The sequence below is a fragment of the Dryobates pubescens genome, chromosome Z, assembly GCF_014839835.1.
Source record: "Dryobates pubescens isolate bDryPub1 chromosome Z, bDryPub1.pri, whole genome shotgun sequence".
NCBI lineage: Eukaryota > Metazoa > Chordata > Aves > Piciformes > Picidae > Dryobates > Dryobates pubescens.
The window spans coordinates 12655066-12674479 of record NC_071657.1 but is presented as its reverse complement, the minus strand read 5'-3'; the positions used below and the strand labels follow the sequence as shown (position 1 = coordinate 12674479).

At 37.0% G+C, this 19414-nt stretch overlaps 1 protein-coding gene across 1 annotated transcript in view; it reads right to left on the bottom strand.

Moving 5' to 3' along the window:
- COMMD10 (COMM domain containing 10) overlaps positions 1-19414 on the bottom strand; it is a 126173-nt gene that overhangs the window by 49364 nt on the left and 57395 nt on the right. The gene's annotated exons all lie outside the window — the stretch shown is intronic.

Below are 19414 nucleotides of genomic sequence, written 5' to 3'. Positions count from 1 at the left end.
AAACATATTAAATACAAGATATATCCAAAAAACCACAACTGTACTTAAATTTCTGAATTTTAGTATCAGGAGGCAGTGAGGGAGAGAAAGAGAAGGTGGTTTAGTTTTCAAAAGTCCAGAGCAATTAGTTAATGCCATCTACACAAATAAAATTATCATAATAGAGTTACTCAGATATTAAGTAACACAGAAATGGTCAGAGTTACATAGACACAGAGAACACCAACAGCTCAAGAGGAACAGACCAGCATGCAACAGTTTCTTTCCAGCTAAGATTTAAGGTTGAATACACAACTTAAAATGAACCTACAAGGTATTAGTATTTTATTAGACATTACTTTAGATCTATTGACCTTTGAAATTAATGTTTCCTGAGAGAGTATGCATACATTCATTCAAGGTAACATTCATCCATTTCAGGCAACATTCAATCATTCAAGACCATACACTAAAGGACCCAAAAACCTCACATCTCCATATAGTCTGCACCACTTCATCCAAACCTAGAATTTACAGAAATCTATATTGAGAAAAAAAACAAACAACAAAACAAAACAAACCCCAAACAATCAAAAAACCAACCCCACAACCAAAAAAACCCACCAAAAACTAAACCCAACCACACAAACCCAAAACCACTCAACACCCACACAACACAAAAAAACCCCATATCCCAAAAAATCTTTTCAGAAGAGTTTTGGCAACACTTCCAAAAATAACAATACTTGGGCTAAAATCTTCCATGCAGGTGTCTGCTTCAGATTTTTTAAGCTTATTTAATTTTTGGGAAAAAATCGCTTAGATTTTCCCCAGAATTCCAAGGAACATCTTAATTTCTTTATAAAAAGACTGTTACTTCTCTTCCTGTTACCTTCTGTGTCACTTACTATAGAGCTTCTACAACAAAAGGGAAAATTGCTATGAAAAACCAGCACATTATCCAATAGTCAAAGCTTCTGCATCAAAAGGGAAAAACGCTATGAAAAACCAGCACATTGCCCTATAGTCAAAGAATGTAGGATGATGATAAGCCACAAGAAGACATATCCTCTAACTTCTGTGCTTCAATCTGTAGCCTTAAGATCAATAATGCTGTATGAGTAATTAATTCAGGATCATTTATTAAATATGCATCCATTCTGCTCTCCCATCAATCCACAATTAGATATTCATTGAAATGACAGCTGAATCTTCCTTCTTACAACAGAAGCGCTTCAAACAAGTGCACCGACTCTCAAGGTTGAGCATCTCACAGAGAAAAAATGCAGTCATTGTTATCTACAATGGTTTCCCATGTAGGTGCATCCTGCATGTGGCATTTTACTTTTTCCTTTGTCTTGCTGACATTTACAGAAGATCAAATTAGCATGGTGAAAAAGTAGCTTGAGTTTCATAAGTGATTTTGCCTCAGCGTAACGCTTCATTCCTACTGGTTTGCAAATCATGATGGATCTGGATTATAAAGGCTAACTTTTACATCACCTGTATTTTTATTGGGGGTGAGGGGAAGAGATATAGAAATCCAATACTGCTAAGAACAAGTCTGTTCTTCTGAACCAACAAACTGACGCTGGCAGGGAAGCCTACACATCATCAATCAGTTTACTGAAACATTTGCTAACTTGCTATAATAAATACACATAATGCTGTAACAAATGTCACCGAAGAGACCACAAAATACATGACAAATTAGTTCACATTCATTCACCTAAAGTGCTAAGTGTCTTTCATCTTTAAGATGTTCAGACTATCTGTTGATAACTAGTCTATTTTCCTTGAACCTAGATTCTGTTCTGACTGTAAAATTATGTATCTAGAGATGCAATTAACAATAAAAAGTTGCTGGTGCTCTCCAAAAGACAATTTACCAATATTTTTGTACTCAGAAGTGAAAATCAGACCTAAACAACAACAAACCAAACAAACCCCAACCAACCACAAACAAACAAAACCCCAAACCCAACAACAATTAAGAGCCATTTAAAAAAAAGTTTCTCTTTTTCCAGTGTCACATATTGGCAATGCATAAAACCATTTATCTTATTCAGGAATAATTTAGAAAAACTTCTAAAATCTGGAAGTAGTTTTTAAAGTCTTGGAGGTTTAAATCAATTTTTTTTTTTTAAAGGAATACTTCAATAAAAGACAGTAACAAGGGAAAAATAAGACTGAAGTGTTACTTCTAGCTTCAGCAAATCATTGGCAAGACATGAGCTTCTAATTGCTGCAAGAAAAAACATACCATATTACTGTAATTTGACTCAGGATAACTAAGGCCTCAAGTAACTAACACAGGAACCTTCAAATTAGTGAATTAAAGGAAAAGTAGCTGCTTCTTTCCAATCAAACTAGGAGCTCTTTTCAACTATATCAAGCAGTGAACTCAATTAAAATAAGTAGCTGCGTCTGGTTCCATGACACAAAGATGAAATTACATCACTGCTACTGCCAGCAACCGCACGGCAGACAGTGATCATGACACAAACTTCACAGTACGTTGCAGGACATAACTAGATTCATTTCAATAATTTAATGAGCAACTTGGAAGATTTTTTTTTTCCATCTGTATTTGCAAGGGGGATGTTCACATAGGAATGCTCAACGGTGTCTACAAGTAACAAGTGTTTAAGTATCTAAAGAACTAATGAATAATTGAGCCCCATAGTCAGCCCAGAATGCATAGACAAAGTATACCTATAAGTTACCAAAAACTTAATTAATTGCTGATAAGACTGATCCTTATTAACTCTCATATAAAAAATAAATTTAAAGAATCTTTCATCTGCATATTAGATTTACAGTAAGTTAAACTTAGATTAATTCAAACACATACAAACCTACCATTATAACCTATTTGCAAGTTTCCTAACTTCAAATGCTATAGTTCATCACTCTCACTAAAATGTATTTACCAAATATTCATGTAAAGAATATACTAAATATCAGTTACAAGGATGACTAGAAGAAATGACCAAGGACAATACTGTTACCAGGACCTGACAAATTCTGAATAAAAATGTAAGTATACACTGTACAGTATTTATTTTTTGTTTGGTTGATTTTATGAATACAGCTGTGATGGTCAATATTTTAAATACTATGCACTACTATCTGTCTAGGATGAGACACACCTCAGTCTTCCCAGATACATAAACAGCACGTAGATTTTGTGACCAGTCCTTGATCTCTCACAACAATTTGTCTTCTCTTCTGAGTTACAACAGTGTAAATTTCTTACAACAGTAACGATAGGAAGTTATTTGTGTTCTATAATTTTGAGCTATTGGGGGAATTAAAATACCTTTTACATTTCTTAGATGTCCAAACTAACCCACTGAATTTTTACAAGCTACCCATTGAGCTGGGTTCTTCCAAAGCATATGGGGGATGAACAGAAGTAATCCTGTAGTTTTCTCACAGCCAATTCCCTCCTACTCATGAGCCTTAGTCTCTATGTACCCACCTTTTTAACTCCTGACCTCTCCTCTCTTAATTTTTTTTTCATTACCCACAATTGTCCTGAGTTTCATTTTATAATCTAAGTGTAACTTACTCATTCCTCAAGATGCTACCATACTAAAAAGGGATATGCAGTCACCTATGGTTTTCATTGCAAACAGTGGTAGTTACCAAATGAGATGAACTAAGCTCTCATTGGTCAAGCATATCTAAGTAATAGTAATAACAGCAATAATAAATAATTGAATTCAAGCACATCACAATAAAATAACAAATAATTTCTCAAAAATAGTACAAAGGACCTTTAAGTGATTAGGCCTAGCATAATTATTGTCTTTTCAGGTGGAGGGAAAAAACAAAACAAAACAAAAAGGGAACAGACGCATGTCAAATTTAGAAGCTTAAAATATAAATCCCAAAATGCAAGATAAACAAGCAAAAAACCCACACTTACAACTTTGTATATTAACTGCCAGTGCTTCTGAAATGCTAACAAAAAGACTCTCTATGCCTATAAAAAGAAGACAGAGAAAACTCCCTAATTCTTCTCCCTTTTTTACCTCATGTTACTGCCAACACAGTGGCAATTTCTGCAATGCAGGGCCACACTTTTACTAGTGTGAAACCTAGATATTACCAGGCTTAGGTTCACCACTTTGAAAGGGTTACTAAGGTACAGCATCTGCAGAAGTTTATAAAAATAAATATGATCAGCCTAGAGTCATATTATAGCCCTGCATTTTCTGTATTAAATGAAATTTCAGGTTGAGTAGATTTCCAAATTAATCTATTAACATTCAATTCCAGTGGCTAAAACAAACTTGTGCGAAGATATGGCTGGCCAGGCTCACTCCCTGCTACACTTGGGAGTATTTTCACAAAAGCAGGGTTACTAGAGGAGGTTAAATTGAGCTTGAATGCTCCAGAAGTTTGTTTGGCATCACTGTAATGCCTTCTCCATTGTGCCCTGTGTTCTGTCTCCCAGGAGAAAATGTAAAAGTTTTCTTCTTTTATCTTCTCCCTCTTTGGACTGTATTTTATAACTGCCAATGCAACACTGAGGTATCACAGCCTATTGCAACTGAGTAGAAAAATTCTCAGTACAGAAGTGCAGGGACAAGCGGCTACTTAAAGACCTTCTGATGCCACAAGAAAACAACAAATTTACTTGAGGGAGCAGAGGAAAACACACAGATTGTATTTACATACATAGCTTAGAGTGATACACATTTTTCAGTGTTTCAGTGTTTCCTTCTATGAATTCCAAGCTCCACAATGACCTTAGGCTCACTGTACTGTATTTGCACAGCTCTGATGGTATTAGGGTGAAAACACACATTTAAAATAGCTTCAGTTACTAAAAAATAGAAACCCCTGCATTGCCTTTTTTCATTGGAAAACTCAAAATAATAATGAGGTCTATGTGTATCAACTGTTTATCTATTTCTTCTCTTTGATCACAAGCTGCAAGGAGTGATACCACAGCACCCCTCCACAAAAAATAATGGAATCATAAAGAACATTAATTACATCATGAAGACATTACAGTAAGGTTTACCAGAGCCAGAGAGTAATTAGAAGTCCTAATTCTGGTGTTAAAAAATAAGACTGATGAACCATGAGAAAGGACAAAGCATGCACTTTGTTTTCTTTGGAAAGAATCAATAGAGTATATGGAAGGAAGAAGTATTTTCATGCCCCTAAGAAGTCCTACTCTTTTTCCCCTTAAATAACAATCAGTTCTAATAAAATCTGATTTTCTGACGTAGCACAACTCCTGTTCCACCAATTTCTGTTGAATTATGATTGAAATGGCTGCTTCATAAATGTATCCATGTTCTCCAAAACAAAGTATTCTTCACCACTGTTGCTTAGCACATATTGCCAGTGGTGGCAGTGCCATTGACAGAAACAAGAAAATCACTCACAGCCACCTATAATCAGCAACCATCCTTACCCATGATAGAACAAAACTCACTGTATCACATATGTCTGATCTCCACCCTGAATTATTTAAATGACTGTGGTGAAAAATGTATGTGAGCACATTAAAAAAAATACAGTTCACATCTAAATGAGCCTAGAAAGCCTAAATGACAGGAAGGCCTCCACCCATTTGTCTGGTGCAGGTTTTGCTGTATTCCCAGCACACGCTGAACCATCTCCCAGAAGCTACAATTTCCTATGCCACTAGCACCAGCTGGTGCAGGGGTCATTTCCCTCCCTGCTGTTCACTGCTCTGTCACCACTCCAGCTAAAATCCATTGCACCAGCAAAACTGCCAAACAAAAAAATCCAAGGAAATGAAGACTTTCATGTGACTTTGACAAAAGACAGCAGCGATTGCTTCTGGAAGAAGAACAATGGATCTTAACCACATTTAGAATGGGAGCCTCAACCCTTCAATTTAGCTTTTCCCTCAAGTGTCTCACACTTTCAACTATGAACTAATCAAGCTAAAAAGGCAGAGGGAGAGAGATTGTCATTTCTATTTTTAAATACAAAAGGAGACAGTCAGGTGCTATCAAGATGAAGGCTAGCAAGATTGACACAGGGAGGATTTCTGTCTAACAATCATGTTGGTTAAGGAAGGCACACACCACTACAGACCTTCCTCAGCAGATTTGTAGAGTATGTTTCCATGCAAAATACCCAGGCTGGAATACTGCATTTCATTAAAATTTTCAGTAATCCCTTGGTTGTCCTGTTAGAGGAGTATACTGGCATTTTTTGTGCTATCTCTGAAATTCTTTTTCATCATCAAGAGGAAAACAGTATCTCACAAAAAAACTTTTTAGAAAAATCCTCTGCCTCTTTTTCACAGCATGCATTAAGCATCACACAGAACTCCATGTAGTTTCAAGTCTATACATTAATTTCAGAATCCAAAGATAAAGTATCACCAGGACTCCCAATTACTTGCCTACTGCATTTTTTAAAAGTGGGCCTAGACAGCCTTAAAATAAAGCCTTTATAAAAAGACTTAGGCTTATAAGCAAGCACACATTACATTCAGAAAAGTTCGTAAGAAATTGTGAGAGACTGCTAAGAGCCACTAATGGCTCTTTTGACACAGAACCTAATTGGGTTTCTTTTATTTGGTATTTTCATCAAGTCATGTTGTGTTTTAATGGTTATAGTCTCACCCAAAAGAAAGAGGGTGGATTTAGATATGGTCACATGCAGAAACACACAGTCCAGAATAACCTCCTGTGTTGCGGACATCATCTAAAATTTTAGATCACTGAGTACAAAGTCTTAATAACAGATAACTCAGTAACTCCTACAATTCCAAAGTGTATGGATTCTTGTAATTAATACAGAAAAAGGCAAATGGAGTGCAAAACAATGACTGTTTTACAAACAAAAAGTGAGGTTGGAATATGGAAGGAAACTACTGCGGTAGAATGAGATTAGGAGTGAAGTTCCTTAGAAATAATTCTGAGAATTGACCTTAAAGCAAAAACTGAACAAAAAGGTAGATCACAATAATGACATTTCATGCCAGCTAAAAAACAAAACAAAACAAAAAACTCAAAACAAAACAAAAAGCCAACCCAACCCTGAAAAAACAAACATTGGAACTACTATCAACACAGACGAAGATTGGAACATCACACTGGAAAAAACGAATAGCCTTGAAGGACTACTGCGATAGTAACAGCAAAATGCAATAGCACAAAGTCAAGGTTAAGCACTCTGGGAACACAATAGAAATTTTTACTGTAAGCTGGAGGATCATCAACTGGAAACAACAGAGGAGGAGAATGACTTGGATGTATTAATCAGGATGAATACAAGGAGATACATCTGCAAGAAAGCTGCAATCTGGCTGTATCAAGGGAAGAATTTTCAGTAAAGATGGGGACATATTGAACCATTTTACAAAGAACTGGTAAGCTGGAACTCTGTGGAGGTTTCTGGTCACCTGTCTTAAAACAAACATGATTTAAGCTGAAGCATGTGCAGAGAGAAAAGCTACAGGAATAAGCAGGGAAGCAAGAAGAGAATAGTATAAAGAACATATTAAGAGATCCTGGTTTAATTAGCCTAGCAAAACGAAGGCTGAGATGCAACAAGAGTGCTCTCTTTAAAGAAATCAGGGATGTATGAAAAGAGAAGGATAAAAACTCTAAAGATATAGACAACAATGGCTCACAAGAAGTGGATATAGTATCAGTGAGTGGTTGGAAGGGACCACAAGGATCATCTAGTTCCAAACCCGCTGCCATGGGCAGGGACACCCCACACTACATCAGGCTGGCCAGAGCCTCATCCAGCCTGGGCTTAAACCCCTCCAGGGACGGGGCCTCAACCACCTCCCTGGACAACCCATTCCAGGGCTTCACCACTCTCATGGTGAAGAACTTCCTCCTCACATCCAGCCTGAATCTCCCAACCTCCAGCTTCATTCCCCCTAGTCCTATCACTACCTGATATCCTGAGAAGTCCCTCCTCAGCCTTCCTGTAGGCCCCCTTCAGATACTAACAAGATATTAACAGATATTAACAAGCAAAGATGGGAATTGGAAGTCCTTGCCATCAGATGAAGAACATTACAAATAGTTTTTTACAAGCAGTAATAGGGACAAGAAACATCACTGGAGCAAGAGACATTTTAGCATGGTTATACACAACACTACAGTTGTTGAAGGCAAAGATCCTGGCATTCCCTTTTTCTACAGGATTGTGCCATACTCATATTCCAAGCTGCACTTACTGCCTGTATTCGTGCCATGTTTTCTCTTTTCCTATATACATTGCAGATGCACAAGACTATCTGCACATACTTCTTTATGCAGTGTCTTCTCAGCTCAGAGGCTCTAGCCTAAAGGCTAAAATAATAAAATTTTCTGACATAACCACTAGTGTATCTGAAGGTGTAGAACCAGTTTTGCCAGGCTCTCCCTTAAGCAAAACTGCAGAGTGTTTTTAATGTCTGCAATACATCCTAATACAGCAGCACCAGACAGTAACTTTATAGATCATGCTGTTCTGCATAATTAACCAGTTTGCCAGTTCTAGCTTTTTCTCCCCATCCTTATATTGTAGTCCCAGAGAAAGCTGGTAATAAACTAACATCTGTTCCATGCTGCATTGTAGACCAAACTAAATCAACTAGCCAACCACTCTATCTGATGTAAGCAAACTCCCAGGCAACTTCTGAAAGGATTTTAATTTTTAAAGACAAACATTAACTTTGTCATGTAACATGTCAGCAAATATCAACACAGCAAACATCACACCAGTATTAACTTTTTAGTATTTAAACGCTAAAAAGCTAACACATTGTAATAATAAGGTTCCAATTTGAATATAAATGCAGGTGCTTAAAAGTAGTAACACTTGTGAAGTGCAAGTCCTCTTCAATTTGCTTAGTAACTTTTTACCTCTAATTAGACTCAGCTAAGGTCATGCATCTGAACAATTAGAGAGACCAAATAGCTTGATAGATGCTCTTGCAATATATCCCATACCTAAATCTTTCCAATCTAATCCATATACTATGCCTGTAATACTTAAATGAACCTGCAGTTAGCAGCCTGGCAGAGCAGCTATTCTTTTCAAACATGGGGTCAGCAGATTATCAAAACACTGCCTGCTATGCCCAAAAGCTCCACATTATCCTAAGGAAGAGTATTATACTATGACTGATCCACCACCAGAAATCTGAAACAGAGTAGCAACGGCCTTCCTCAGTGATGACTCTGAGTATCTACCTAGCACAACAGTTATTTACACTAGTCTGGCTAGATTATGAATGTGCATCCAGCAAAGCAAATGTGAAGGACATCCCAAATCCCTTGTGGTCAGACCCATCACAATTCTTACCCAGCAAGCTGCAGAAAAACTCATACATCATTAAATTGTGGAGACACTGGTGGAAGATTACACTACCTCAATCGACTGCAGATTCAGAGGTCGAGCTAGATTGCATTTTGAAAAACAACAGTAACAGAATTTGGACATATCTAAACACAGTGCACGCTTAGCTAAAAATGTGAATTCTATGGACCACTGATAAAAACTGCAAGACTCTTCTTCAGATATCATCTACATCAGGCAGGAAAAATGATGAGCTCTGCCTAGGGACACGCAAACATTTTTGTTAAGTACAAAAACACAACAGATATATTTAGCTACATAGATAGATTTAGATACCATAGAGACATATTTAGATAGATGTATTATTTTATAACCCTGTATCAGTCCTAAACTTGACTTGCATATTTCCTCCCGTTCCCCCAATTTCAACCACTGTTGCATTGATACTATGAACACTTAGGAAGTACTTTTCTCTCCAATTCACTAGAGCTTGCACTTGCAGATACTGTGCTAACACACTGATTCTAATTACTGCTGTAATTGAAAACTCAGTGTCAGTTTTCACACGCACTTGAAGACAAGTTTTTCTTGGGCAATTACGGCTTCTGTATGTTACTCCTAAATCTATCCAGTTTACTCCCCATCACCTGAATTTAGTCTGCAACACCACACTCTGAATTCTAATGAAAAGACTCTAAGCAGGGCATATGTCACATTCATTTTTAATAAAATGTAACTGTCTCCATCTAACATGCAGTCCATCCTGATGCACACATACAGTAAAAACAAAGACTAAGAAGGGTTCCATGGTGAAGAGGGAGAGAAAATCAACTGTAAATACCGAGTTAGTATGAAAGAGAAGGTAACTTGGAAGGGAAGGTACACCTTGCTGCTTTGTGAGCCATGCTCCTGGAGAGAAACAGTGAGCTTATGCTCTTTCAGGATCAGGTATACTTAGAAGTCTCTCTGCATGGACAATAGTGACATGGAGGCATTCCTTATGCAATGGCCATCTGTGACATTATAATTAGAATGAGCAGCATACGTGCTGGATTCCTTTTTAACGCTGCAAGCATCCAGCCCTTCACCTATATAACTGGCATATTAGGTGTCTTTGGCAATGACCTTTCACTGTGTGAATTGTCCTTCCAGGCTAAATAGCATTCTGTGCTTAAACATATTCAGTCTTCTTTGGAAGCATACAACAACCTCAGGAGGCATCAATATTTTCACTGGTTCTCTAAAAAGCACTCATGTAACCAGAATTATATGATTACTGAATTTAATTGATCCACTAATTAACATTATGAAGGATTTTGTGACAATAAATGAAGAAGACCTAATTACAATTTAAATTAACATGTAAATGGCCACTTAAAAATTATCTTTAAAGAACAATAACAACACTGATTTTCTGTCTCACTGTAATTTTTCCTCCTCCTGATAACCTGGGGAAGATGTTTTTGTTGGTCAAAGAGTTACAAAAAGACAGTGCATTGTCTTGCCAACATAGGGTTTGTTCATCAGTTTTGAAACAGTTCAAGAAAAGGGTTTATTTTACTGGCATAGTATTTAAAAAAGAAAAAACAAACAAACAAAAAAACACCAAAACATTAAGGGAAATAGTAATTAGTATTTACATGTGAAGAAGAACCACAAGATTAAAAACATAAGCTGAGTGTTCTGCCCTGTGTAAATCCAATCTGGCATTTACAATGGTTTAAATCACAATATGGATCTGCAGAGTATCAAGAGTAAGCTCTGATATCACCTCTGGAGGTTTCTTTCATATGCCTCAGTTTCTCAGCAAGGTGAGACCTGTGCAACAAGACTACAGGATGGCCTGATCTGACTGCAATATCAGTTAACCATGTTCAAGATGTTAATATCCAGCAAATACCAGTGCCTATATAAAGCAAAATCTTGGACTAGTTCCCTAAAAATATAAATCTGCATCCCAAAATGACAACCTTCCAGCAGATTCCCTTTTTCGTTCTTTTCTAGATGTACTTTTTTTTTCTGTTCACAGCCCAGGCTTGAAGCACACCAGCAAGAATATGAGAAGCTACCTATGGCCTACACTTCCTCTAGGTCTCTAATCATGCACCACTTTATATTTACCACTTCAATACTCAGCTTAAACAAATCACACTGCTTACTTTCAGATGAAGCAATGGCACAGCTAACATGAGAGTTTGCTACAAGCAGTAGAAATGCACAGCAAAGTGCCATCCCTTTAATCTACCCAAAGGACTCTTTTAACAACTTCAGTACACCACACGACCAGGAAAAATTCATAATGTCATTTTTCTGCAAGACCAAATATGACTACCCATGGTAAAGCGACTATGAAGACCATGGTTCAATACTTAGCCTGAAGTAAAACCTACATTAATGCTTGTTCTCCCTTTGTAATAGTCCTCCCTCTCAAGATGGAATAAAAGTAAGAAAACTCATCTCAGAAGCAGGAAAGCTGCTGAAAACAGCACTGGCTCAAGGAATAAAAAAACACTACCCAGGGGAAGCTTCCAGAGTGTAATTTTAACCACAGGAAGTACCAGTGAAGCAACCTCATTGGAACAAGGCAGTTGACTGGACAGCATCATGCATCCTACAATGTCAGACTAGGACTATCTCTATGATGTAAAGATTTGTGGGACACTTTTGAGATAGAAGAGAATAGAATCAGCAGTGTGTTGCAAACAGCACCCAGACCAGAAACCCTAAATCATAACCTTTGATGGAGTGACAGCTGTTTGACAACAAATACCTCAGCACAAAGGTACATTAAGTAACAGAAATAACAATACAAAACAAATACATGCAATACACTCTGCTTTCTGGATGCTGTTAAGAAAGGCTTCCCTTCTAGGATTCTTCCTTTTGAAAACATAAACACCATAATGATCTTTCCTCCCTAGACTTAACAAGAAATTTAACTTGGAAGCTGTGAAATTTTCCTGGAAGCACCAAGCTGTTCTTTAGATAGGAAAACAAACAAACAAACTGAAAATAAACACACACCCACCACCCAAAACCAAAAGCGTGGTTAATCTGTTGATGTATTTCCCACAAAAAAAATGGAATGGCATTAAAGTCCAACAATAAATAATCAATAGGATGCTGAGATGGAATAAGAGGAACAATAAGAACACTATAAAATTAAAGTATCAATGTTGCATTGAACCTTGGACATTCTTGCTGTATTTCAGAAAAATATTTATTTACTCTCTGTTAATAAGAGTACTGTGGAAGTAAAATGTATAATCCTAAAAAACACACATGAAATTGAAACAACCATTTAAAAACACCATTTCTTCTGTCACTATTGCACCTATAAGCATTTTAAGTGTTTTTGCTGCAAAACTTCATAAAGCGTGTCTTTTCCCACTCTTTATCTACTGTGAAAACTTCAAAGCAATATGAAAGCTTCAATGGACACGAAATATAGCTGTGTTCTTTTAAACAGATACCTGAAACTAATTAAGCTGAAATACTGTAGAAGATTCTACAACAGGAAAAAGCTGATTAACCTATAACTACATTTCAGCTGGGCACTTTGGTGGAGAATTTCTTCTTTTTCACATAGCAGCCAATGCTTACGGGCATTAGAAAATTGTTAAGGTAATTGGAAGGAGTAAGTAGGCCACAACTGCACACATTTGTGAAAGGTGGACACCAAGATAAGAAGGTGTGTTGATAAATCTGCCTGAAAGTGGCTTTGGAAGCTGTGAAAGCTATATTGCTTTCTTCCTGGAGTCACTTTTATTTTCTGTGCACTGAAGCCTTACACTTTGATTAGAAACCAACTTTTAATTCTGTTGAATGTATTTTAAACAGGAGCATTTTAAATACACCATTCTCTCTTTTGTATATTTAGTGGCTCTGAAGTTCATTTTCTACCACTTTACCACCTGTAGAGTAGTGACAGTAATGCCTCAAAAAAAGGAGAACAAATGCCTGGCTGGAACAGGCATTAATGACACAGCAGACAGTTCTCTGCTGTGCAAAGGTGCAAGTATGAATACCAGCTCTCCAGACTAAAACTGCCCCCTGTATCTGCAAATGATTAGCTGTTCTGAAGCACACAGATTGTGCATGTAGTTTTCCCTATATATTGTTCAGTATTTCCCATGTACAGTTTGAACTTAGAGTACCTAGGAAGTCCCTTAGACCTAATGAAATGCAAAATACAGGAAAGTAGAAGAAACTCTATTACACAGAAGAAACCAGAGCATGAATGCCTCTTGGTTTCTGAATGTGCGATGTATGCCTCCGTTGATATAAACATTGGCAGGTTTTAAGCTTTGTTTGTTTTCACTTTTATAGAAAATGCTAAGACTGAGTGAGGCCATTGAGACACTTGAACGTGTCCAGAGAAGGGCAATGAGGCTGATGAGAGGTCTTGAGCACAAGCCCTTTTGAGGAGAGGCTGAGGGAGCTGGGGTTGTTTAGCCTGCAGAAGAGGAGGCTCTCTCTAACTACCTGAAAGGAGGTTGTAGATAGGTGGGGGTTGGTCTCTTCTCAGCACCAGAACAAGAGGTCACAGTCTCAAGCTGCAGCAGGGGAAGTTTAGGCTCGAGGAGAGGATAAAGTTCTTCACAGAAAATGGCCATTGGATGGGCTGCCCAGGGAGGTGGTGGGGTCACCGTCCCTGGAGGTGTTCAAAAAACAACTGGATGTGGCACTTGAAGCCATGGTTTAGTTGTCATGAGGTCTTAGGTATTAGATAATAGGTTGGACTTGATGACCTCTGAGGTCTTTTCCAACCTGGTTGATTCTCTGATTTATTTTTCAATGAAGAGATTAGGAGGTATTTTGTCAACACTACCTTAAAAGAAATATTTATTGTACTCTTTCAAAAGATGACATCAACTCGGCGGAACAGAATTTCATGTGTAGCTCCCCTGTGCTTAAAAATATGCCTCAATTCACTTCAAATTGTAAGTTAGGGGGGAAAAAAAAGAAAGAAAAAAAAGAAAGTAAAAGCAACCTGCACTGGATCTGCACAAAATAATGTTGGAATAGCTCTCCAGCTATGTTACAGTAAGTATGTGTGATTGACTGTGAAGCATTACAGACATCACAATGCACAAATCATCAAACATTTATTAACATACTTTATAAATACATTCTAATAACCTCTTTCTTTCTTGAAGCAAATCAGAGAGAACACACAAACTGGATCTCTGATCTGAAAGCTTCAATTTTTTAAGAGCTGGAATAAAGCCTGACCTAAATTTTATCCTTTTTTTTTCTACCCACCATTTTCTTCATACAAGAAAGGATTCACTATTTTCTGACAAAGAACTACTCCTTGTAAGCAATTCAGTAACAGCAATGTAGATATCAGCATTCAAATCAAATATGAAAACCAGCAAATGGGTGCTCATACTTTTATCTGGTAGCCATGGCAAAGGCTTTTGGACAAGGACAGGCGCATAGGTCTCAGTTCAGCAAGAGAGGAAACCTAAGATTCTCACACAAGTCTGGGAGAAAAAAAAGACAAACTGAAAAAATCATGTTAAAAATACTGAAGCCTGCAGCACTATAAGCACTTAATGCAACTGCTGCATTGATTTCCATGAGAAGTCTGCTCACATTGAGCTGCATGTTACAAGCATGGCAAGGCAAACTTGCTCCACACATGTATTTCAAATTAGAGCAAATGTCCCAAGATTCTCTCATATGATGATGCTTTTTGAGAGTGTCTCCAAAACCAAACAGGGCTACCAAATAAGCTAACAAAGAGGTAAAAGACTACAGATGCAAAAGTAACCTGAGTCCTCAATGTTTTACTATTCTTTAGGGAATTGATTTCTTAAAAAACAAAAAAGGCGCACTTCTATGCTCCAACATTCCAGCAGACTGTGAAAGAAAATTTATTTATATCTTGTAAAAATGAAGTACTTCAAGGACAGTGTAAAAAAGTCACATGGGAGACTGTCAATCATAGCTGAAATAAAGAAAAACTATTTGCCTCCATTTTTAAGTTTTGCTTCATTATTATTTTATCCTGCAATTTTATACCAAAGCAATTTTTAGTACTCACAGTAAATTTTGGTAACTGTAAGGAGCTGCTTGTGTACTTGTTCCTCTTACCTTACAATTCTTTCCTGCTATAGGCTCAATTAATTAAAGTCAAGACACTTGTAAAACATGCACAATTGATGTATTTAAAGTTTATGATGAAGGAAAGCAGTAGAGTATTTATAGTGTCTTATGACCTAAAAAGCTGGTGTTCAATAATAAATGGGGTTCTACAACTTGGCCTTGGCACTACCAGATCTGTGGACTACCACCGCAACGTGAACAGGGTATCAGCTTATACTTTATTTTTAAACCTCTAGTGGTAATTAAAATAACCCCTGATTTAGAGTTTCATTAAGAAACAAGATAATGGGATAATAGAAGTCCTATTTGAAAAGCTTAACATTTTCAGTCTGATATCTCAAGTCAATTAGCAGACTGTACTGCAAGTCTTTTAAAGAAGCACTGCCAACACTTGTTACTGGCTCCCCACATATTTGTTTAAATAGCCTCTTCCCTGGTGCAGAAGTGGGAGTAACTGATCATTTTTTTTTTTAACTTCCTGAACCAAGGAAATAAAAATAATCCAGAAATGTGGTGCTGGGCTTGGTTCTGCTTTTGTGGTTAGGTTTTCTGTTAATATGTTTTCTTAAGAAACATGACTGAACACTTGGCAGCCCTAAAAAAACTAAATTATTGGACCAAGTCACAAGATACTAGGTGACATTTGCGTATTTTAACGCAACACCCATAGGTCATCTTCTCTTTAAAAATGTTGCTCCCTTTAGCTCTGCACTGTTATTGTTCACTTCCCCTGTACCCACTGCAGCAATGGGGTGCTGCATGATTTATCCAAATTACCACTGGGTCAGTCAGCACACATGGTCTAGATGTATCCATATGCTTTATAGAAATCACCCCAAACGAGAAGTTGGCATCAGTAATGTCTTTATCATGGTAGCACTAATAATGTTTTGCACCCTGTCAACATATGCTTCAACATCACAACAAAAATTATCCTCTTTTCTCTTGCTGCAACAGGAGAATACAATCAGCCTCTCTGCAATTTCATTAGTGCTGATGCAGAATTTATGCCTAGTCAAATAAGCACATTAACCTATTGCTCACTGAAGTGATCACTGTTGATCCCGACAGGAAACCAGGCAGAGCTAAAGAGGGGAATTCTAAGTTGTTTCTTGTGAGATTAATTCAATGTAGAACTGGGGAAATGGATTATTTACTGAATCATGGATCAGTTTGCTATGCAAAGCCGAATTTCACCATTTTCAATTAAACTATTTCAGTTTGAGTTTTTTTAAGGATTTCAGAATTGTGTTGGAAAAGTAAGTTGAAATCTCCAGACATTCTGGTGAAGACCCATGAAGCCAAAAAAAGGGAGGAAATTTCAGACAAGGAAATGTCAAATTTTCAAAGTTAACACCTGCAATAGAAAAATCACATTTTTTGAACCCACATACGTACTAGATATTTGCAACCACACACTGTGGAGATTACAGACTTGGAGGTTTCTTCCAAAGCCACACAACTGTTTTCCATGGATACAATGGTTTGCACAAAGAACACATTTTCTCTTTGCTTATCCACCCTTTAGCTCCTGTTCTTGAACTTTTTGATCTGATCTACTGCTTATTGAAAAAAATAAAAGATTAAGCAAAGCTAATTCAAGCATTGGGTCTATTTGTCTTTTAACTAGTATGATACCACTGCCAAAGCACTATTACAAGTGAATGGAATTTTTTTTCCCTTTGAGAGAAGGCAGTGGGGGGGAAGAGGAAACATCTTTGTTTTTTGTATTTACAGCTCTTGAAAACCAGAAAACACAGGGGAAATCACAAACTCCATAACCACAAGAAAACAATTTATATTGCATGTCATTCTGGTATGTGAAGAGCCATATCAAACTACTGCTTCCTTACCCCTAAAGCATCAAAGATGCAGGTTGGCCAGCCAGTTAATAAAGGACTTTTGAGACAGTAATGTTCTCTGCAAAACAGCACACAGATTATTTTAAGTGTCACTACAGTTTAACTGTTGCCACTGGAGAAAACAGAAACACTCTGCCCCAGTTTTATCCTGTAGTGCAGCTTTGCTGAAAAACACACCTAAATTGTATTTGTAATAGAACCTACCCTAATAAGCAAAGTTTAACCTTTTCTCCCCACTCTCCAACTCATGGCTTACTCATTCGGAAAAGCTCAATTTTCTTGAGCATCCTGGGTTGTTCTGTACTTTTTCCTCTCTTTAGACCCATACAGAGCTGTGAGGATGTCCCTCCCTCTGTTAAAGCCTTTTATTTTATGGTACTTCTCAATTTTTAAGACTTAAATGTTTCAGTCAATATGAGGCATTAGTGTAGAAAATAATTGCTCTGATCTGTTCCTCGGTGTTGCTTAATGAAGTAAAAAGGAAAGTTGTATAGCAGTTTGGCACTCTTACTGGCTGTGAAGTGTCATTAAGTAAGAGATGGCAAGTTTTATCACGCACCTCTGACTACTAAATTCACAAAACAAACAGAAGGTTTACCATGGGAGGTAGAGAGAGATCAAGCAATATCCTCAAGTCACTCTTCCAGTAAAACAGCGTGTGGTTACTAAAATTGCTGTGGGAACAAGGGAGTTCATCAGAAACATATAGTTCTAGGTGAAAATGTTCCTTAACCTTTTACATTACCACCGATACAAAACAAAACCCCAAGGTGTAGAAAGTCTGGTGCTCCTACACTGGAAAATACCAAAAACATTACCTTTGAAAGAGTCATGCTATGAATCTTCAACGCAGTCTTTGCCATTAAGCTGTAGTATTTGATTAAGAAAAAAAGGTCTCTGCTTATATCCTCCAGTAATGCACTTCACTTGATTTTAACATATTCTCTAATTGCAGCTGAAAAGAAGAGGCTACAGTGAAAGGGCAAACAAGAGACAACTGTTTTCTTTCAAGCCAGTGCCGTGTGCAATTATTCTGCTCAATGGACTACTCTTATGATTTTGGAAAGAAGCAGTTATGTTTGGGTATCTCTGCTGGGCACACAAATTATACTCTGCCTTCTCTCTATGTTTTATGATTCCTTGATAATGGAAGCCCATTAAAAAACCCGTAGTTTTACACTCAAAAAATTCAGCTGAAATAATCAGAATCTGTCTGCCATGTTATTCATAGTTTTCTTTTAGCCACATATCCTGTTTCCAAACCAAATAATAGATTTGTGAAACAAGCATTTAGTCCCTCTAAGCATAAATTAAAATGTATCTGACAGGACAAAGTCAAATAGGTCCTCAACAGAGTTATTACACCACCTCCACAAATGTATTCAGATTTTATATCATGCTCACAGTAACTTTTGCAATGAGGAAGAGTTATTTCTCTGGTTTCTGAAAAAGGGACAAAAGGTGTTCTGGAAATTAATATAAACATCCATCATTAAAATCAGTGTTTAAAAATGCAGAATTCAGGTTATCCAGGATATCTGAATTTAAACAAACAAACAAAAAAGTTTCTTAAATACAAATGAACCTTTTAAACTAAATACATTACTAAGAACAAAAAAAACCTCCAACAATTTGACTAACCCATGTAGCATATTTCTTAACTTCTTCCTATTATCATTGACCCTATTAGGACAATCCTTTAAAGTGACAATGGAGAACAAAGGAGGACATTTGAAATTTTTATGACTTTTTCAAGTTTGTGAGTATCATGGATGTACTTTAAGAGATCAGACCAGTTGGGTTTATGGAGCACAAAGAATGAATTAGACTTTTGCTCATTAAAAAAATTAATAAAGGAAAAATACTTATCATATACAAGCTTTTTGCTTTCAACAGGCAAGTAACCTGTCAGATGATGAGGTTAAAACACAAAGACAGACAGACAGAAATACAGAAGACTTATCACACTGGTAACAGAACATATCTGGAATATGCTGAGTGTGGAATTCAGTCATAGGGCCTTGGCAAACATGGAAATGACCAAACCAAGAATGTAAGACTAGTAATAATGCAAAAATATTCCCATTACATACAGAATAATTCTCCATGAGATACATTTTCTGTGGCCTTGATAACCCGATAAGAGTGTATAG